General features: G+C 44.4%; 1 protein-coding gene across 6 annotated transcripts in view; it reads right to left on the bottom strand.

Annotated features, from left to right (window-relative positions):
* Positions 1 to 21,984, bottom strand: part of FAM78A (family with sequence similarity 78 member A) — a 984,894-nt gene that overhangs the window by 484,633 nt on the left and 478,277 nt on the right. The window lies entirely within an intron of this gene.

The following is a 21,984-nucleotide window of genomic DNA, read 5'->3' as shown; positions in this document are numbered from 1 at the left end:
CCCCCCCTTCTGTAGCCTCTACAGACCCTAGCCCCGCTTCTGTACCTCTACAGACCCTAGCACCTCTTCTGTAGCCTCTACAGACACTAGCCCCTCTTCTGTACCTCTACAGACCCTAGCCCCCCTTCTGTAGCCTCTACAGACCCTAGCCCTCTTCTGTACCTCTACAGACCCTACCCCCCCTTCTGTAGCCTCTACAGACCCTAGCCCTCTTCTGTCCCTCTACAGACCCTAGCCCCTCTTCTGTAGCCTCTACAGACCCTAGCCCCTTCTGTAGCCTCTACAGACCCTAGCCCCTTTCTGTAGCCTCTACAGACCCTAGCCCTCTTCTGTAGTCTCTACAGACCCTAGACCCCCTTCTGTAGCCTCTACAGACCCTAGCCCGCTTCTGTACCTCTACAGACCCTAGCACCTCTTCTGTAGCCTCTACAGACACTAGCCCCTCTTCTGTACCTCTACAGACCCTAGCCCCCCTTCTGTAGCCTCTACAGACCCTAGCCCTCTTCTGTAGCCTCTACTGACCCCAGCCGCTCTTCTGTACCTCTACAGACCCTAGCCCCTCATCTGTAGCCTCTACTGACCCCAGCCCCTCTTATGTAGCCTCTACAGACCCTAGCCCCACTTCTGTAGCCTCTACAGACCCTAGCCCCTCTTCTGTAGCCTCTACAGACCATAGCCCCTCTTCTGTAGCCTCTACAGACACTAGCCCCTATTCTGTACCTCTACAGACCCTAGCCCCCCTTCTGTAGCCTCTACATACCCTAGCCCTCTTCTGTAGCCTCTACAGACCCTAGTACCTCGTCTGTAGCCTCTACAGACCCTAGCCTCCTTATGTAGCCTCTACTGACCCCAGCCCCTCTTCTGTACCTCTACAGACCCTAACCCCCCTTCTGTAGCCTCTACAGACCCTAGCCCCTCTTCTGTAGCCTCTACAGACCCTAGCCTCCTTCTGTAGCCTCTACAGACCCTAGCCCCTTTCTGTAGCCTCTACAGACCCTAGCCCTCTTCTGTAGCCTCTACAGACCCTAGACCCCTTCTGTAGCCTCTACAGACCCTAGCCCCTCTTCTGTACCTCTACAGACCCTAGCCCCTCTTCTGTAGCCTCTACAGACACTAGCCCCTCTTCTGTACCTCTACAGACCCTAGCCCCCTTCTGTAGCCTCTACAGACCCTAGCCCTCTTCTGTAGCCTCTACAGACCCTAGTACCTCGTCTGTAGCCTCTACAGACCCTAGCCTCCTTATGTAGCCTCTACAGACCCTAGCCCCTCATCTGTAGCCTCTACTGACCCCAGCCCCTCTTCTGTAGCCTCTACTGACCCCAGCCCCTCTTCTGTACCTCTACAGACCCTAGCCCCTCTTCTGTAGCCTCTACAAACTCCAGCCCCTCTTCTGTAGCCTCTACAGACACTAGCCCCCCTTCTCGTGCTGCTCCTTGACGGTGAGAGGCATTTGCTTCGCAGGCAGAAAAGGCTCCTCAGTGCTCGTCTATTCTTGGTGTCCTTCTATTAGTAGTCGTTTAACCTTCACCCTTCACCCCGCATTCTTAGCATTGATATTCTGGCTCTGTACCGTGCGACGCCTAGTAGCAGGGCGGCATCGGTTCTTTGCCTAGGTGGAATGAGCCCTTATGCAGTCAAGGGGCTGTTTCTTCACCGCCGACCCTTCTTTGCCCCAACATGTCCAACGAAGATTTGGTAATCCACCAGCAACTCTCATATGCGTTCAAGGTAGATCAACAGCGCTCTTTTTGGGTCCAGATGGTGAAGTCGCTCCTCTTCTTTTAAAGGATGTGGAGGAGCCTAGAAAGTGAGCAAGATGACGGATTGACCTACATGGAGCCATATTACCACTTTTGGTAAGAATGAGACCCTAGTGCAAAGCAGGTCTATCTGGAAAGAAAGACGGAATTGGAGGCTTGAATGGTAAAGCCAGCAGCTCACTCACCGTCTGTGCAGAAGTTATTGCCACGAGAAAGGCTGTTTTAATACTAAGCAGCAGGAGACAATTATGAAGAGGCTCGAAAGGAGCACATTAAGAATGTGAGGACTGTGATGAGAGCAAGCTTGATGCTGCAAATGGATTGTCGGGCCTACGATCGTTACCGACTATGGAAGGACTATTTGATGCTCCCTTTCCGGAGACTTTTGATGGGAACTGTTGTTGGTTTGAAACTGCGTCACTACCTTATACATCGGCACCACTAAGATGGCGGACTAAACAATCTTGGGAGTCCATGGAGGTGTGGGGAGTCTTTAGGCCTGGTGGAGTTCTCAGCCTTTTCATCTCTCTGCTACGTCTCGGTTTGAAGTTTGCTACAGCTTTTTTGTGCATCGACTATCCTGCGGAAGCGGCAGTTCGTCCGGAAGGGGCTCACATGTCTGATCGGAAGGGTCAAGGATGAGACTGTGTGATTGAGTTTGACATCGGGTATTGCTGGACACAGGATTTGCAATCATGATGCTTTCGGGGGGTTGGGCGGTGTCTGAAGTTTCCCCTGATGCGCTACGTATTTGCAGTTTAATAGATTTCGAGGCCTTAATCCGGGGATTCTTGGTTCTGGCGGGGGGGGGGAAGGGAGACCGGGGGCATGTATGAAGATGCCCTCCTCCATTTTTCTACTTTTAGTACATAGTTAGTTGGGGCGACAGGCACACTGCTAGTTGGGGTTAGGCGATAGCCATATGCAGGGGTGCAGGGTGGGGGGATGGGTTTATTGTTTTGTCCTTATTATTTTTGTTTTTATGGTTTCTTTTTCTTCACACTCTCTTTCACTTCCTTATAAGTATAGTTGGTGGAACATCCTGACTTTGTTGGTATTCTAATATCTGCTGCTCATGCTTCATTTACTATCCTGATTTTATGGGTGGGCAGACTTTGAGGGCTTGCGCTTAATGTGAATTGTATATTGTATTGTGGCACATCCTGTTTCTCGTACATTAGTGTAGGCATCTCAACCATTTCTTCATTGCTTAGTATCTATCCTGTATCTACGTCTGTTCGCCTTATTATTACGTCTGGATGTATGGCACCTGATATGTCTATTTCCTTCTTTGTTTTGGAAACTAATAAAAAGATTTACAAAAAAAAAAAAAGAATGTGCGGAGTGAATTAGGGTCCCACTGAGGCATAATGAAAGGAGAAGGGGGAAACATATTTACAAGACCTTTAAGAAACCTATCCACAAAAGGGGACTTCATTGCACAGGGTTGGTCAGGCAAACGCAAAAGGCAGACTGAGCAGAAAGGTAACCCTTTAGAGTACCCAGATCAGAGCCCTGCTGTGCAAGCCTAATAAGAAAAAGAAGGACATCAGAAATGGAAGAAGAAAGAGGGTCAATAGATTTCGCTGTGCAATGTAATAGAAATTTGTTCCATCGGTAGGCATACGCCGTCTTAGGAGAGAGACACCTGGCTGACAAGATAACATTGCAGACTTCTGGAGGAAAGTCAAAAGCTGTCAACTGTCACTGATCAATCTCTGCACAAGAAGGCGTAGAGTTGACAGGTTCGGGTGGAGGACCCTCCCCTGCTGCTGCGAAGGAAGATCCTCACGATTGAGCAACCTGATTGGAGGATAAATGCTCATGCCGAGAAGCTTGGGATATCAGATTCTCCATGCCTATTCCAGAGCCACAAAGATGACTTGGGCCTGGTCAAGCCTAATCATCTTGAGTACTCAGGGCAGAAGTGGTATGGGCGGAAAGGAGCACAGGAGGCCTGAGCTCCACTCGAGACGAAAAGCGATTCCGAGTGAAAGTTGCCTTGGAAACTCCATCGCACAAAACTGCTGACATGGCTCGTCCTCAGCGGAGGCGAGCAATATAACCAAGGCTTTCCCCATTGTTGAAACTGACCTTGCACATCCTCTAGCTAGAAACGCCATTTGAGGTCACCTACGTATTGACAGCTGAGTTTGCCTGCCCTGGCGTTCAGGGAACCTGCCAGGTGTTGATCCACCAGGGATAGGCCCAGCTGTTCCAGCCATTTCCAGAGGCGCAGGGCCTCTTCACAAAGGATCCACAACACCCGCTCTATTTGTTGCAGTACCTCATTGTGGGGGTATTGTCTGTGAACACCTGCACCAGCCATCCCTTGATGGAGAGTAGAAAGTCTATCAAAGCCAGTAGGATTGCATGGAGCTCCAGTATGTTTATCTGGAGTCTGGATTTTGCCAGAGACCAGTGTCCTCTCATTTCCACCTCTCCCCGATGGCCACACCATCCCAGAAGTGACACATCTGTCACTACTGTGACATCTGATTGCGGATGGGAGAGGGGTCTGTCTCTAACCCAATCGCAGTTCATTAGCCACCACTGCAGGTCCTTTGCAGTTCCATCTGAGATCTGGACCATGTCGAAGAGATTTCCCTGGTGCTGCGCCCAGTGGACCATCAGGTCCCACTGCAGAGCTCAGATACCCCATCTGGCATGTGGCACAAGCACGACGCCATGAGGCCCCAGACATTCTCACCGAAATCCAAGATAGAGGCTGACACATCGATCATAGCCTGAATATCCTGAAAATATGTGGCTAGATGTCTCAATCAGATAGGTATCCTGCAAAATGTATCCTTAAGGGCCCATAGAATTTTGACCAATCACCCAACACTGAAGTAAATAAGTTGTTGCGTAGATGGAAAAGTCTAATACCCTGTTTATTCTTTTTTGCACTTTTTTGTCTGTAATTTAATGATTTCCTGGGTGCGGGTGTGCCAAGACCCGCCAGAGATGGTGAGCTTCACTGCAAGATAAGCGGGCTGCTCGTTGTATTGGCTTTGTAAATGATGCAGCTGGTTTAGAACATTTTTCGGGCCACCAAAGCGAGCCAATGGAGTGCCATCAGGTTGGGGGTGATGTGATCATATTTAGTTCGGCTCTGGATGAGACATACTGTGGCATGTAGGATGCCACTAAGCGGTGCCAGTGTGCTGTATGGGAGGCCATGTAGCAGGAAATTATCACCATCCAGATGAACAAGTATAAGGGCTTGAACAGCTGTCCTGAAGTCGCTTTCTGGAAGAAACACTTTCAGATTCTTTAGAAGAGAAAGATGGTACCAGCAAGTCTGTTTTTTTGGGAATGTGTTCTTTGAGTGTGACATTGGCGTTCAGGGTGAATCCAAGTAACTGGGTGGCATATCTGCAGGGATGCGCCAGTTATTGTGCGTCATGCGTCATGCCTCCGCCACCATGGATGCGCTGCATTCACAATGCGGCGCACAATGGGGCAAAAACGGCACAGATGCGTCACGTATCTGTGCTGTAAAGGCGGCGCATTGCTGGAGTTGCGTCGCAAGCGCGACGCAGCTCCAGCAATGCTCTGGGGGGGCCTATTCTTCCAATGCTGCGTCAATCCTTACGCCTGCTTCCAGCAGGCATAGGGTTTTGACGCAGCATGGGCCTAGAAGTGACAGAGTGAAATCATCTCCCAGATGCGTCATATTGTAAATATCCCGCAGCATGGCGCATCTTTTGCGCCGCTGCTGCGTCACAAAAGTGATGCAACAGCGGCGTAAAAGAGGCGCAAGGGGCTTGTAAATCTGCACCTTGACATTTAGTGAAAGGTGGGATTCAAAACCATCAAGCTACAGGTCATTAAGCCAGGTTTGTTATAATTATTTCTTGTTTATGGTAAACAGGAATTCTGTTGTGGTTGGATTGAGCTGCAGGTAGGCACTGGACATCCAGGTCTGGATGATGTGCAAGCAGTGTTTGAGGCATTGGATATCTGCACCACAGAATACGTTCAAGTAGAGTTTTCATCAGCATATTGGTGAACCTTGTTTATGATATTTGTGAGTATACCACCAAGTATCTCCCTGTAAAGGTTGAAGACGACAGGAGACAGTATAGAAGCCTGTGGGGCTGCACAGGTGAGGGGGATCTTTTGTGATCTGGAGCTGTCGGTGGAATAGGCAGGTTTCTCTTTTGTAGGCGACTCCAGCAGAGTTGGAGGGAACAGCTTAGTTTGCACAGATAGAGCCAAGCCAGCTACTGTTTCCCAGATAACTGATACTAAAGGCATCACCTGAACTGTTGAAGCTACAACGTGGGCACCAAAGCACTGACGGGCTACAAGTATGCAAACATTGCACGATGAAAGTCCTGAACCCTGAGAGAAATTAGGCTTAGGTTTCAGCTTTTCCATGAATGGGTAGCTCTGAATAGAAGAGTATGAGTACTGCCTGGAAGTCCTCAGTTCCCTGTGCTCAAAATGAGATGAGGATGATTGTCAATTGCGCTTCTTATACCTCTTCCTAGTGATGGGAATCTTGATTTAGATTTCGAACAAGAACTCGTGCAGAAGCCATGAATATTTTTGCTTCTAGTTATCTTTCGCAGAACTAAGGGCATATTACCAAGCAATAGCGATAATTATCGCTATTGCTTGGTTAGAGACAAAAAATTACCGCTGATCTGCGGAGATTTTTATCGCAAATAAACCTTGGTATTACCAAGGTTTATCGCAAATGCGATCAAAATCGGCCGCAATGCATGAATATCGCTGAAAAGTCAGCGATATTCATGCATTACCGAGCTAATGCTCTTAGCCATGTTATCCACCTCCCATTGGATAACATGGCTAAGAACTGCTCAGGGCAGGTGTTAGCTTTTGGAGATATTCGCGCTTAGCGCGAATATCTCCAAAAGTTGGTAATAGGAGATAGCGATGTTAGCGACTGTTTCCAGTCGCTAACATCTTGGCACGCCCACTTTGCATGTCATTAGTGATAAATATCACTGACATGCAAAGTGGGGCCCAAGATGGTCGCTATCTCCTACTAGCTGTCGCTAACTGGTGTTAGCGACAGCTAGGTAATAGGGAGATAATTTTATCTCCGCTTTCTTGGCTTTTAAAGCCAAAAAAGCGGGGATAAACCCCCTTGATAATATGCCCCTCAGTTCACATGGAGTTCCTTCATGGGGCTTAGCCAAGCACGAAAGACACTCCAAATAATATTCTTTTACCAACATTTGATGGCAACATCTGCTGCAGACCCTGAGGCCTGAGAGCTTCAAAGAAAGACATAAGCCTCAGAAATAGAAATAATTTTCCAACATGCTAGAAACAAATCACAGCGAAATATCGGCAATTCTGGCTCCCTTGGTGTGTGGGCATGGGAAAAATGGAACTGATGTCCCTGGCAATTGCGATGCAGTGTATTATCTGTGACGTCACAAACTGTGTGGTCTCGCAAATCTGTGACTTAAGCATAGAAGTACTACATGCACCAGTAGATGACACTGCTTCAAAATGTCATGATCAAGGGACATATTTATGAGCCCCTTGTGCTGCCAAAGTGTCACTTTTTGTGACGCTCTGGTGGTTCAAACTACAAAATCATATCTAGGAGGTTACGCGAAGCCACTTTGCGTGGCTTTGAATGGCCTCATAGATATGGAGTAAGGAAAGACGGCGCAAATCGCTGTGTTACTTACTCTGCACTTGGGAGACATTCCATGGGCATTGTGGTGGATGTTCCCATGCATTACCCATGGACTTTGGTGCTTCCTCAGATTTACAAGACAATTTAAACTTGAAGAAGCACCAAAACCTTATGCCTCCGAGGTGATGCGTAACAAGGAAAAATAACTTTATTTCTCCTCGTTTATTACTTTGTCCATGTGTGCTGCGTACTACAGCACACATAAAGAGAGAAAAATGCCTCTCATTATTGTTTTTGTGCAAGAAAGTGCCCCATCCTGCACCAAACCAACCCTGCCATCAATACAGACAGCCTTGCTCCATGGTACAAGGGTGCCTGTGTTGGTGCGTGCCAAAGCTGGGGGGAAATACGGTGCATTCCTCCCCTTTAACGTCGACGAAGGGCAACGTCGCAAGGTGACGTGCTGCGCTGCCCTACGTCAAATCCTCTTAAATGAGGCCCCAAGTCTGGTGCATTGGAATGGTTCACATGAGCTATCTGGGGCAAGGAGTATCCATTAGATATAGGATTTATCCGTTCTCAATAGGTAAGCAAAGATTGAGTTTTGGATTTTAAATGAAAACTTTTCTCTATAAAAATCTATTTTTTGTGTTCGGAGTCTTCTAGAAGGGAGATCCCTTTCCTTGGTAGCAAACTGCAGAAGGTTTCATAAGGGATGACCTAGACATTGTGTTATGTTGTGACCAGCATTTGTATAGCACGTGTCTATCATTTATATAGTCCCATAGTGCCTTCGGAGGATGAATGCCATTAAGGATCCGGGTTTCCCGATGAGTGGAGTCGAGGTTGTCTCTAATTAATGTATTTAAAGACAGAAATTGCCAGTTCTTGGCATTTTGTAATAATGGCTTGCACTCAGTAATGGGACAATCCTGTCAAAGAGCTTTGCTACGAACTATGGGAATAAGTGTGCAAAAAGACTCGTGGCTGAATTCGTTTTTCTGGGTTACACAAGGGTTCACTGCTCAGCATGGAAAGGCTGTCTTGTGTGTGGTGTGGCTGCTTCCCATCAGGATTCCTTATTCGTTTATTTAGTGGTGTTTTTATATCTTCAGCAGTAACGGTCCGTCCAAAATGTTATTTCACACGTGAACACCCACTGTAAAGCCCATGGCATGCCTCCCTATCGCCGGGTTGAGGCAACACAGCAACTTGTGCTGCATTGCCTCAGTCCACATCTACAAGGCCATGGAAAGCCATGCACGGTGGCTTTACAAGGCCTTGTAGATATGGCCGCCGGACCGTCACCAATGGGCTCATTTACATGCCTTGTGCGCAGGCCCGGTTCTAGCGGGTGGGCCAGGCCCACGCAAACATGAGCCTGGCCTACCCAAACAGGAGACTTGGCCCTCGCAGTGAGGGCTTGAAGGCAGGCGCGCAACGGCATTGAGCTCAAAGGGCTGTCTGTGTGTGTGTGTGTGTGTGTGTGCGCGCCCGGGCTGAGACAGCTTCCCGGGTGCACACACACACAGACAGTTTCAGAGATTATCGCAGCCGCACCCGAGTACTTCACAGGTCTTCAAAAGACCATTTACATTTTAACGAGGCTTTGTTTATTTTTTCACTCCTTAATCTCCACATATCGAAAGGCGACAAATCCTTTCTTTGACAATCTACTGTTCTGCTGCGTGGATATTTCTTTTTCTATGCAGTGCAGGAGAAAAGAAGTTGTTTATTCTTATTCACCTTTCCTGATCCCTGCAGCTGCCTATCACATCAGGCTGTGACACAAAGTTTGTTTCATGGAGTAGGTAAGAGAATGTGTTACTATTTGGTTTTCATTTTTAAATCTGCACAGGCCCAGCAGGAAATATACTTCGTGAGTGCTTCATGTAAACAGTTTTTATCATGGCCGATGCAGGACAACAATAAGATAATACAAAATGCCCAGATAACGCTGGTGATTAATGATCCTGCTGGAGAGCAATCATTTGTCTGTTAGTAGTCTTTAAATGCAACCGAACTGTATTTTATGTGGAAGCTCAGTGGGTCACTACCTTTGTCACAGAGATCCTTATGTTACTTACAGTTCAGAAGTTACAATCCTTACATAGGACAGTGACCAATGAACTGTCACCTAAGAGCTGCATACAAACATGAATGGTATGAAAACAAGTTACTTACGTGTAACTACGGTTATCCAGTATTGCTATCTTTCATCATACATTCACATGCCTGAATCATTCCCTGTCGCCGAGGCGGGAGTCCCACGGTAAATAAAAAAGCAGTGCCAAAGGTAAATAACAGTAGTAGGCCCAAAAGAAAAGGCATGAGGCCTATATCTTAGTAGCATTTCTACATCATTATGCTAAAAGAACCAAAAATATGGCCACAACCAATCAGCTATGAGCACCCTCTAGAACCCTCTCTGCAGAGCCAGTTCTCCTCAGATTTTCGTTAGCACAAGTGGGAAATAAGTATCCCAAAACAGAGAACTGACTCTCCGGGGAGGAGGGTGGGTGCATGTGAATCTATGAAAGATACCAATACTGGATAACCGTAGTTACAGGTAAGTAACTTGTTTTCTTATCCAGTATTGGGGTATCTTTCATAGATTCACATGCCTGAATCAGAGTAGCAAGCAGTATACCAAGTATACAGTCGATGCGGATGGTGGGAGACTTGTGCTGATAAACTCCCAGTTGCATCCATTATTTGTTAACAGAGGCTTGAAAATGCAAACCTTCAAAGTTAAAATATGAGTTATAAGAACTAAAGAGACATGCATAGTAATGTCCATACATGGATATGTAAGCCTTATACACATATTAGGTATACGAAAGTACATATAAATATAAAGAACGTGATATAATCACATAACCTTATGTATATCATGAATAATGACAATCATAGATAATATTTAAAAAGCCAAAGGGTACTTGAAACTGGTGTAAAGGAAAAAGGTGGCGTAGGACAGCCTGTCCAACTGCCGAATCCTCTTGACATGTAGACTGAAGGCAGTAATGTCTTGTGAAAGTGTGGACATTTTTCCATGTCGCAGCACAACATATTTTCCGGAGTTACTCAAACAAACAAAGCTGTCGACGTTGATATTGTTCTTGTTGAATGAGCTTTGACTTTCCTCTGTAAAGGTTTGTTAGCCTTGTCATGGCAGAAATGAATAGCAGATGCCAGCCATTTGGCTATTGTTGCCTTTGTTACAGCATTTCCAAGAGTTGCTTGACCATAAGCCACGAACAGCTGGTTGGATCGTCGGATATCCTTAGTTTTCTGTAGGTAGAATTTTAAACAACGTTCAACATCCAGCGAGTGTATTGCTCTTTCAGCTGGAGTGGATGGATCCGGAAAGAATGTTTTTAATCTTACCGGTTCGTTCGAGTGAAATTGTGTTTCACTAACCCCTTTTTGCCGAGGTAAGAGCCAGTAAATGGGCAACCTTCCAAGTGAGGAATTTGAGATCAGCTTTTTGGATCGGCTCAAATGGACGCTTCATTAACTGCTCTAGCAGTGTTGAGTTCCCACTCTGGAGGGGTGCTCGCACTGGAGGGAAGGCTCAGAAAAGTCCTTTCATAAATTGTTTGGCAAGTGAAGAAGAGTAGAGAAAAAGAAATTCTGAGCATTTCCTGAATCTGGAAAGAGCAGCAAGATGTACTTTGACCGATGAAAAAGTAAGCCCAGACTTGGCTAGAAAAAGCAGATAATGGAGAACTTGTTCTGCAGGAGCTGTAATTGAGTGAATATTATTCGCCTCACACCAACAGCAAAATCGCTTCCATTTGAGGCGATAAGTCTTGACTGTGCTTTGGGCACGAGATTTGGCCAATATTTCACAACAGTCCTTTGAAATGTTGAGGCCCTTGAACTCTAAGAAATGAGAAGCTGTGCGTGCAAGTGCAGTGACTATGGGTCCGGATGAACCACTTGCCCTCCGTCCCTTGACAACATCGTAGGTGTCGGCAGTAGGCGAATGGGCTTGTCTGGAGACAATAGTAGAAGTTCCTGGAACCAATAGTCTTGGCCAACGGAATGCAATCAGAATTAGATGGCAACCTTCCAGCTACATCTTGCGGAGCACCTTCGGAACCAATGGTATTGGGGGAAAAGCGTACGCACAAATCCCTGACCATTGCATGGACAGGGCATTCCCTCTTGATCCCTGTTGAGGGAACCTGCTGGCATAATATCGGCATTCCTTGTTCTCTCTCATTGCAAATAGATCCAGTGCTGGTTTGACCCAAGCTTGGAACACTGGGTTCGCCTGTTCCTTTTCCAGCTTCCACTTGTGACAGCTGGACTGAGACGTGCTCAGGGTATTGTGGGAAGCCCTGACATGTTCGGCTCTCAGGGCATCTTGTGGAATGTAACGCCTTCGCACAATTCCTGAGCCTCTTGCGAGAGCATAGCTGATTTAGTTCCTCCTTGTTTATTGATATAATACATGCTGATGGTATTGTCGGTCTGGACTAGCACAGAGGAACCCGCAATCCTCGGGAGGAATGCTTGGAGAGACAGAAAAACGTTGTGGAGCTCAAGCCTGTTGATCTGCTGTTGTTTTTTTATCTTTGAGACCATCTTCCTTGAATTCTTCAACTCCTGCAGATGACCTCCCCATCCTTCCATGGAGGTATCAGTCGTTAAAACTAAATCTGGAATGGTCTGTAGGAACGTGAGACCCTGGGTTAGATTCTCTGTCTGCGACCACCAATGTAGAGTATTTATCATGCACGGCGTGACCTTGATGGTATCGTCGAACGAACCCATGGTTTGTTGCCATTGAAGTTGCAGTTCCTCCTGAAAAGGTCTCATTTTGAGCCATGGCAAGGGTATAAGATGTATCGTTGAAGAGCACATCCTCAGGAGCGAAGCAAACATTCGAACTGAAACTGACCTTTTTGAAATTAACCTGGCCAATTTTTGAAGACGCAGCTGGCGGTCGTGTGACAAGAATGCGTTGCTCTGGACCGTGTCTAACCTTGCTCCAAGAAAAGACATTACTTGGAGAGGACGTAACTGTGATTTGCTGTCGTTGAGAATCAGCCCCAGAGAAGAGAAGAGATGGGTACATTCTACTGTGGCAATCTTGGTTTTGTGTTCTGAAGGACCTTTGAGCAGCCAATCGTCTAGATAAGGAAATACTTGTATTCCTCAAGATCTCAATGCAGCTGCCACTTACCAAGTACTTCGTGAAGGTTCTTGGTGCGGATTTCAGCCCAAACGGGAGCACTTTGAACTTATAATGGGCGCCAGCCACTTGAAAGCGAAGATATTTGTGCTGTTTGGGGTGGATAGGTATGTGGAAATAGGCATCTTCCCTAGCCAGAGAAGCCATAAAATATCCTTCGTTTAAACAACTCAAATCTTGTGAAGACGAGGGGAAGGGGGACCCCTGGGCGGAGTAGTAGGTGGCTGTTTGATGAATTCCAGGGAGTGGCCATTGGTTACTAGGTCTAGAACCCATTGGTCTGACGTAATTTTCTGTCACTTGTGAACAAAAGCTGAAATCTTTGGGCCCACGGGTAAGGAGGATACAATGGTTGGCGCCCTGTGGAGATCGCGCTTCCTGTTAGTGTCTCGGCCTTGATACTGTGATCTCTTTCGACCACCCTGACGTAGACTATCAACGGTATGATGTCTGGCTGTAAGGCTGTACTGGGATTTATACTGCTTATTCGGTTGGTTTTAGTACACTCCTCTTGATGAAAAACTGTAGTGTAGTTCCTATTATCCCAATAGGCTCTGCGCATTGGAATAATATCTTCAATAGTATAGACGTAGGACAGAGGTTAACTAGGTCTTCTACTGTCGATATTAGACTTAAAGTTTAGTGTTTGCCAGCTAGCTCAGAGTTCACTAGAAACTTTCTCGAATAGACAAAGAGGAGTTTAACCTCCCTGGATAGACAAGAAGGGATTTAGTTTCTGACAACCATAGAACATGACAACTTTGCTCTCCCCTAATCAAGAGTGTATCTCTAGAGTCGTGTGAAAACAAAAGACAACTTATTTTACTCAGTCAGTTCAGTGCATTCTTAGTTTCACCAGATTGTAGAGAAAAGGAAGAGACGGGCGTGTTCAATAAAAGAGGTTATTTATTGATCAGTCTCTTTTCTCATACAAGAGAAATGAATCGCTATTATTGCAATACTTATTGTTAAGTAAAGTGCATACAATAATAACAGAATTATAAAATAATACTGTAAAAGCATTGATATGGTTTCTTAGCCATATGATACTTAAAATGGATAAAATAGATACATACATATATACATTGACTAATCGTACTCAACTGGTGCTTCTAACTACGCCTACCCCAATGTACCTGACCTAAGCCTAATACGTGGCGGGAGTAGATAAGTAGCAGTTTAACTTAAGTTTGCTTTGCCAAGGGTCTGCTTCAAGAATTCTCTACAAAGGATGATTCAGTTCAGTACCTGGGATTTAGAAGGCTGGAGGGCTGGTATCTCTATCTCAGGTCTTGATATTCCAGCTGCCTGCGAGGGCGGCTTGGAAGTGCCGGAGCTGGATTTCTCGGCAGGAGAAAAGGCAGCGTCTCTCTCTCAGCGCGTCAGAAAGGAGGGGCAGCGTCTGTGGGCTTCGCTGTCAGCTGGGCTCCTCGGCAAGTCTCGCTGCTCCAATCTTGTCACCACCTCGTGTGTTTGCTTAAGGCAATGTCGGTATTATTTATACCTGAAAGGTGCCGGGATTGACGTAAGGATGGACATAAATACATCAATAAGGATGTCATACGAACTGGTCGTTCGCACATACTTTACTGAAGTTCTCGGCTAAATCAAAACAATGGCTGTGGGGATTTCCCAGGTCGTGGTAGGTTTGATTTGTTTTGAGAACACCGTATGCCTATTAGGGGGCTGGAGAAATAGTGCTTGCCTAATGAGATGGCATGCGCTATGACCTAATCAGATAACGGGGCTTCTGTGCCGTTGTGTGGCTAATCAGATAACGGGTTTCTGTGCAGTTGAATGGCTGCTAGTTAATTATTAACCAGACAAGGGTCAGAAATAGGGGGATCGATACAGTACCCATAGTAAATACACCACACCCACTCCACGTAATCTATGTCCATATTTACAAGTCTAGGCATAGTAAACATAACTAGTAGTGCATGTGTATACCGAACCACCCCAAAATACAATCATTTGCATATTGAAATTTGGAAATGCGAAACACACGAAAAGATGAGTATAGTTACTATATGCACTTCAAGCAGTATAATAATGCTAAATCTAAACGCATATTTTGAAATCAGCATGAACGAAATGCGGAAATTACACATGAAATGGCTTTAAATACAGAAGAAAAGGTCGAGACCATCTCATCACAAAAATCATAAATACTTGTGAACATGCTAGAGGGTAGCTAATGTCTCTAGAGTAGCTAAATATAGAAATTTTGTTCTCTAAGAATAGTTTTACTTTAAGCAGAAGATAAGTGTCCCAAAAAATCGTAAATATTTTTGGAAATGGAAGGGGAGAAAAAATTGTCTCGCTCTCCGAAAAAACTGGTGAGAAAATTTCTTATTGCTTTATTTTCAAAGTTGAAGGCCAAATTCAGGGTGTAGGGAACGCCATGTGCTAGTTTGTTCAAAGTCATTCTTTCTGCTCTGGTGAAAACATCATATTGTTGAGACTTTCGAAAAAACTGTCAACTGCTTCTTGCGAGAGTTCCACTAACTCGGAAAAATTTTGTAACATGCATTCATGAGCATGATTGCCTTCATTGATGTTTCGATCAGCATAGCTGACAGAAGGTCGTACCTGATCGATGCTGCTTTCATCTTGTACTTCACAACTCTTCAATCGTAGTGGTGAAGTCTCCACGAATGCCGTCATCAGGATTGGTAGCCGCTGGGGACAGCACAATGCATGAGCCGTTACCGGACCCAACAAAGTCTCTGCGTCCATTGGCATATCCGATTGTAGTGTCAGACAGGTGTCCAACACGCATTCCTCGCCGCATAGCAAGCACCTTAATACAGGCATAACACAACTTTGCCACATCGGTCTGAATGAAAGAAACCAAGTCATGTTCAAATCTCGTAGCCGTGCTAGTCCAAGGACTTTAGTTATGCGGTCCCGGTAGCCAATAGCTCGGATTGTTTCTTCCATTCTCGCTGGTGTCTTGTCTGTGACGTGGTTTGCCATAGCGAAGTAACAGGATCAAAAATAGGATGCCTGCCACTAGTCCCAAAAGAAGAGGAAGTCCGCCAAAGATGGAATGGACAAAATCAGGAAAAATACCCAGGATGGCTTTGAATGGGGTTAAAGCTCCCGAAAACACTGTCTTAAATACACTCGCGATTCCGCTTGTATCAGAAATATTTAAGATTTCGCTCAGTGTTTCTGCGAAATGTATGGGGGAATTGGTTGATAACAGTGAATGAATCTCAGCAGTTGTCCTTGCAACTTGGAGATCATACGTTTCTTTTGATGACGTTAACATGGTTGGCGTCTGTAGGAGCACTGTCTTCATTCTGCTTAAAGTATCAATTCGAATAGAAGAAATTTTCAAACTGGGCCACAACCTTGCCTCCCTGTCTCGGGCATCGTTCGGGAACAATACTCGTTCACAGCACATGACCTTCGTAGTCACGGTTATGAGATAAGGTTTTCCGGGCAGCAGACTGCAACATCTGCGATCTACAATTAGAATGTAACTCCCGTTCGAGAGTCTCTTAAAGAATGGTTCTATTTGTGTTGCAGGTGTGCCTAGCTGGTGACATGAAAGGTTATTTGAGTTCCCTTCACATGCTCCATGCAAACTAGTACCCTGACACAGAAGTGTACCGCTTAGTGACCTTTCATAATTATTGCCACTAAGGAACACACTTTGTCCTTTATTACTAACGCATGCGTGTATATAGGGCAAGTTCCATGTTGACTTAATGTATCCTGTACCCAACCTTTCATACTGGCCTGCCTGTATATATTTTTGGCAGTATTGAAACTGGAAAGTTGTTATCGGAATATTTATTATCCCATGTATTATCCATTCAATGACAGGTCGTTCTGACATTGTCAATGGTAATCTCTCAAGTTTTTCAATGCTCAGAATTGTATAGTCAGCACCCTTCTGTGCCAAACTGATTTGTTTATCAGTAAGGTTAAAGATATTAAATAGTGACGTTGTGTTGATTAAACGCCAAGGCACATAGCCTGAACGCAGATTTTGTAACGTCCAGCCAAGTTGTACAATAGAACGCAATTGGGACTGACCGTGTTGTAACATCAGTAAGTCTTGCGATATTATATCGATTGCTGAAGACACAATACTGTCCAGTGAATATATTCTGGAGGACAGAGTCATTAACCCATTGTCCACAACAGAAAGTGATTTTTCCAAATTAATACGGTCAATTTCCCATATTTTTTCTGCCGTCTCAATTTGAGTTACTTTCCAAACTTCATTGTAAGCTGCATATATAGAGGCCGCTATGAAACGTTTTTGACGCTGTTTGCGTGGTCCCATAATGAAATCACGCAAGTCAGCACCCTCTTGAAGTAAAGTAGGTGTTGCTTAATTTCTGCCAGTGTGGATGTTTGTAGCCATTGAAGGCAGAGCTTGCCCACACTGTAAGTAGTTACTATCCCTGGATGTTGTCTTTGGGAATATCTAGGGTCTGGCCTGGTCAATTTGAACCCCTGTATTTTGTTCAGGAATCTGTCTTGACAGTTATTTGTGTCTGAGGGCCAGATCAACCATTGTTTCCAATCAGGATGTGTTCTGTTTTGGTTTAAAATATGGTTCACGTCTATCTCAACATCTATAGAGCTATTACTGTTCGTTGTTGGCTTTGGTATAGACGGTTTGTTTAAGTCTTTGATTTTGGCTAAGCCAAGACAGGTAGTTTGTTGAATGGTGTCATTCAAAAATATAATTTGTTCTGGGATCATGCAGGCTCTGAACAATGATTCTATACCTTGTACTTGCCAATCTTTTGTACCCCAAACAGTTTTTGTTTCAATGTTACTGTTCCAGAAATCAAAACCAAATGTATTCATTTGCTCAAAAAACGAATCTGAATATATCAATTTTGTGTTTGTAAGCATGGTCTTCATACCTGTCTTATTTGACAATTTGAAATAAAATGTTTCTGCATTACTTGTGTTAAACCCTGAAAAGTATGAATATTTATCAAAAAATGTTTTGGAACTACCCTTTGGTGTAGTAGCACATGTTCCCATTGGTTATAATTTAAAACATTTCTAGGTTGTGCAGATTTATGGAGATAATGGTTACCATAGTGGTTATAGCAGAACATTTGATCATAATTAGACGAACCCTGCAAATAATCATGTTCTGTAAATTTAGCAGACATTACTAGGTCAGACATCATATCATTAATACTTTCAAAGTCCCAATCATCAGCAAATGTGCTTGGTTTTACAAAGTCACTTAACGAGATCTTAAATTGGTGTGGATACTTCAGGATTTCAACCGGGCCATAGATTTCATAATCAGTATTGTCCCATGCTACACCGCCTGGTATAGGGTTGGCTGTGAATTTCACTGAAGAAAGTTCTCTTTTCTTGACGTGTGAAGATGTGTGTGGTTTAAGGACCAAGTTGATTTTCCGGCTTGCTGTGTCCATTTTAGCATATTTTCGCTCAATGAAATGTCCCAAGCATAGTACCATGATGAGCCAAAGTATGAGGATAAATGCACCTAATGTCACCCAAATTTCAATCCATGGAGAAGTCAGATAGGTTCCCTTTAGTTGATGAAAAAGTTCCTTTGCTTTGTCTTTAAAAGTTTTTGTTGATGGCTGTACTTCTGGTTCGCTTTGTTCTTCTGAAGAATCATCGAAATTGATGAAGTAGCCGGATGCCGTTCTGTCAATTGTTCCAATTGTTTCTGGATTACTTTTTGTTTTTGGATTTTGCTTTATTTCATTAGCAAAGTCTGTAGTTACATCATCGTAGGTTGTTGTTCCTTGATGAAAAGTTTTTATTTGGGTTTTAAGAGGTTCAAGTTCCATTGCTTTGTTGCATAGTCCTTGTTGTTTCACTGTAGATTTTCCAAATGTGATCAGTCTTTCAGTTTGAACCTCTGTTGATGTAGCAAACTTTGGTGTTCTGCTACTTCTTGGGAGTCCACTTGGCCTACTATTTGTTATCGGCCACATGATTGTGGTTTAGCCAGGTCGATGGATATGACTCGGTTCTCCTTTTTACCAGCAAGGGGCGGTAGTACTACTGATCTTGTCCCGTTGATAGACAAGACAGGAACTGCTTTTCTGTAAGAAGGCCCAAATTCCTTCTTTACCGCGATCTTTTCTGACCAGATCCCCGACTTTTGGAATCCAGACAGGCCTTGCTGGGACAGGTGGTTTTTCTTCAGTGGTTGCTGGCTGCTGTTTCAACTTTATGTTGCTCAGGTCTTTTCTTGTTTCATTTAAGTCCTGTAAAATAGCCAAGCGATCTTTGATATCAAAGCATTTTTCTTTAACCACTGAAGTCTGACTATCTAAGTCCTGGATTAACATTCTAGTCCCAAACAATAGTTCGTACGGACTGAGTCCTTTCAGAGAATTTCTTGGCAGGTCATTTAGACTACGTTGGACACTTATTAGATGTTTGACCCACCCAGCTCCTGAACCTAATACCTTTGCTGTTATAGATTGCTTTATGTCACGGTTTTTTCTTTCTACGATTCCGTTTCCCTCAGGATGAAATGGACAAGAATACCGCAATGCAATGCCCATGCTGGTCATGGCCTCCCTATAAGCTCGAGAGCTAAAAGCAGGACCCTGGTCAGAATGCAGCATGCCAATTGCGTATGTGCCGATAAAGACTCGCAAATCTTTTATAACAGTTCTGGCGTCAGCCGATCGCTGGGGCCACATCCATATGAATCTCGTGCATGAATCCACTGCGACCAAGATATATTTATAGTTACCATCCCTTTGTAAGGGACCACAGTGGTCCAGGTAAACACAGGCTAATGGTTTATCTGCGATTAGAAGGTGCGTCTGTGCTGGTCGTTTCACTGTTGATACCTTCATTCTTTGACATATTTCACATTCTAGAACATAGTTCCTTGTTTGTCGTCGCATTTGTGGCCACCAGTATCTCTGTTTTAATAATGATACTGTGGCTGAAACGCCAGCATGTACAGAAGCAAGCCCTTCGTGTGCCGCTATGATGAGTCCTAACCTATGTTCCATGTTTGGAATTGCCCTATCCCCCACTCCAGGGATTCGAGCAAACGGAACATTATTTGCATCAGTTATGTATGAGTACTTTACTGGAAAGCCTTCGGGAGTGTTTCTATCGCATCTTTTACTGTAGCGCTGACAGCCTGTAATATTTCGCTGTCTATTTTTGTTTTTGACCGAGTGATGGCAGCTACGGAAGCCGTTTGCACAGCTGCCTTCGCGGCCTCATCAGCCAATGAATTCCCTTCAACGTGAACGCCATCACGTTGATGACTCAGTGTATGTATCACGTGAGTCTTTTGTAGTTTCTTTTGCAAAAGAACTACTTGTTCCCAAAGCATTTTATGCTTGATTTTGCCACCTTTTGCATCTTTAAAACCGTTCTGAACCCAGATCTGCAAGTATTCATTGTAAGATTGGACGCAATAATATGAATCGCACACTATGAGTGTGGGGAATTCTCGATCGGTATTTTCAAGCGCCATCTTGAATGCCAGTAGTTCTGCTCTTTGAGCTGTACAGTCTCCTAGAGATTGCGTTTTAGTGACCACTGGTTTAAATTTTCCTCCGTGTCAGCGACCTTTTACAATCGCGCACGCAGCACTGTAAGCTTGCTTACCCCCCACTGCGGGTTGTGCTGATCCGTCTGTATATATTATACAGCCGTAATGTTCTAGAGGCAGAATTTCGGTCGGCAGAGGACATTCGAATTCATATTGGAGAAACTCTTGTGTTTTTAATTTGGGATCAAATTCGTATGCCACGTCTGTTGCAGCAAGAGAATTAGTCCATTGTATCCATCTCGGATGGAGTGCTTTAGCATTCGGAATGCTTGCTTTTGTTACTGCCTCCAGGGCTGGTATCGGTGTCACGATGATTATTCGTTTACCTTGTGCTAGGGCTCGTTCTTTTGCTACAGCAGTCTGAACTGCGGTTAGAATTGTTTCCGTTGGGCTAAATTTCATTTCAGCTTTTGTGTACAAGTGTGATTTGTATGCAATTGGTACCTTCTCTCCCTCATTAGAGGTCAGGTATGTGAATCCGCATCTTCCTGGGATGACTCGAATCACAAGGTTGCGTGTGTTGTCACGTGTTTGTAATTTTGTTTTAACTAACATATCTGTTTGTAAAGATCTCAAAATTTCTGTGTGTTTTTGAGTCAAATTGATTCTTTTAAAATCTGGTTTTATAAGATCATAGAGAGGTTTAACTCTCTCTGCATAATTTATAATGTAAGTTCTTCCGAAATTTAGGAAACCTAGAATTGATTGTAAGTTTTTTAGTGTTCTAGGTGCTTGGATTACAGCACATTTCTCTAGGAAATTGTCAGCCAGGCTTTTGCCTTCACTTGATAGTTCATATCCTAAAAACAGGACTGTTAGATGGGCAATTCTTGACTTTTTAAAGTTGAATTTGTAACCCTCTGCTGCGAACCCAAGTATTATGGTGTTCACTCTCTTCAAGTGAGTATCCAAGTCATCATCTGTTAGATAGATGTCATCGACATAAGATAATGCCTCATCATCATATATTTGTAGTAACTCTGTTACTCTTGCTGAGAATAATCCTGGGCTGTTCTTAAACCCCTGGGGCAAACGACAAAAAAATGTTTGCGCGCCATTTATTGAGAACGCGGTCAAATATCTGCTTTCTGGTGCTATATTTTGACAGAAGAATCCATTAGAGATGTCTAATGTTGTTTTGTATTTTTTGCGCACTATGTTATTCATTAGTGCAGCACTATGCGAGTTTTGTACTGCAAAGGTTTTGCAACATGAGTTAAGGTGTCTGTAGTCCAAAACAAGACGATATGAATTGTCTGGTTTGGAGACAGGAAACAAAGGATTATTCATTTGTGAGGTGCAAGTTTCAATCACCCCCTGGTATTCAAGTTGATCTAGGATCTCTTTTACCCGTTTTTTAGCTTCTTGCTTTATTGGGTACTGCCTCTGAGCAGTAGGTTGTGATTTTAACTGGATTTTGTGAGGAGGAGAGTCCTCATCCCATCCCACATGGTTTTTATATAATGCAGGAGCTTGGGCTACTGCCCACTTTCTTGCAAGTGTATATTTTTTATGAATTGGAATATTATTTGAGAAGGCAGGCATAATTATTTCTTCGCCATGAGGGCACTCCCTGACAAACTCTGGTGGCCAGTCTCTTTCAGCTAGAAGGATATCATAGCCCTTGGAGAGATTATCCCAAAAGAGACCCCTTATTTTCCTAGTCTTATCCCCCTCTATACGCAATGTTATTTCATATATTTTATGAGGTTTGCTAACTCTGGTGTCTGCAGTTTCCACCTGAATGTATTCATTCGTGTCCACTGTCTCCAGATGATTCATAAGGATCTTGCGAGCTATGCTCACTTCTGCTGCGCTGTCTAGCATTGTCTGAGCCCAT

The sequence above is a fragment of the Lissotriton helveticus genome, chromosome 5_1, assembly GCF_964261635.1.
Source record: "Lissotriton helveticus chromosome 5_1, aLisHel1.1, whole genome shotgun sequence".
NCBI lineage: Eukaryota > Metazoa > Chordata > Amphibia > Caudata > Salamandridae > Lissotriton > Lissotriton helveticus.
Note: the sequence above shows the minus strand (reverse complement) of the source record. Positions and strands in the feature narration are given on the sequence as shown.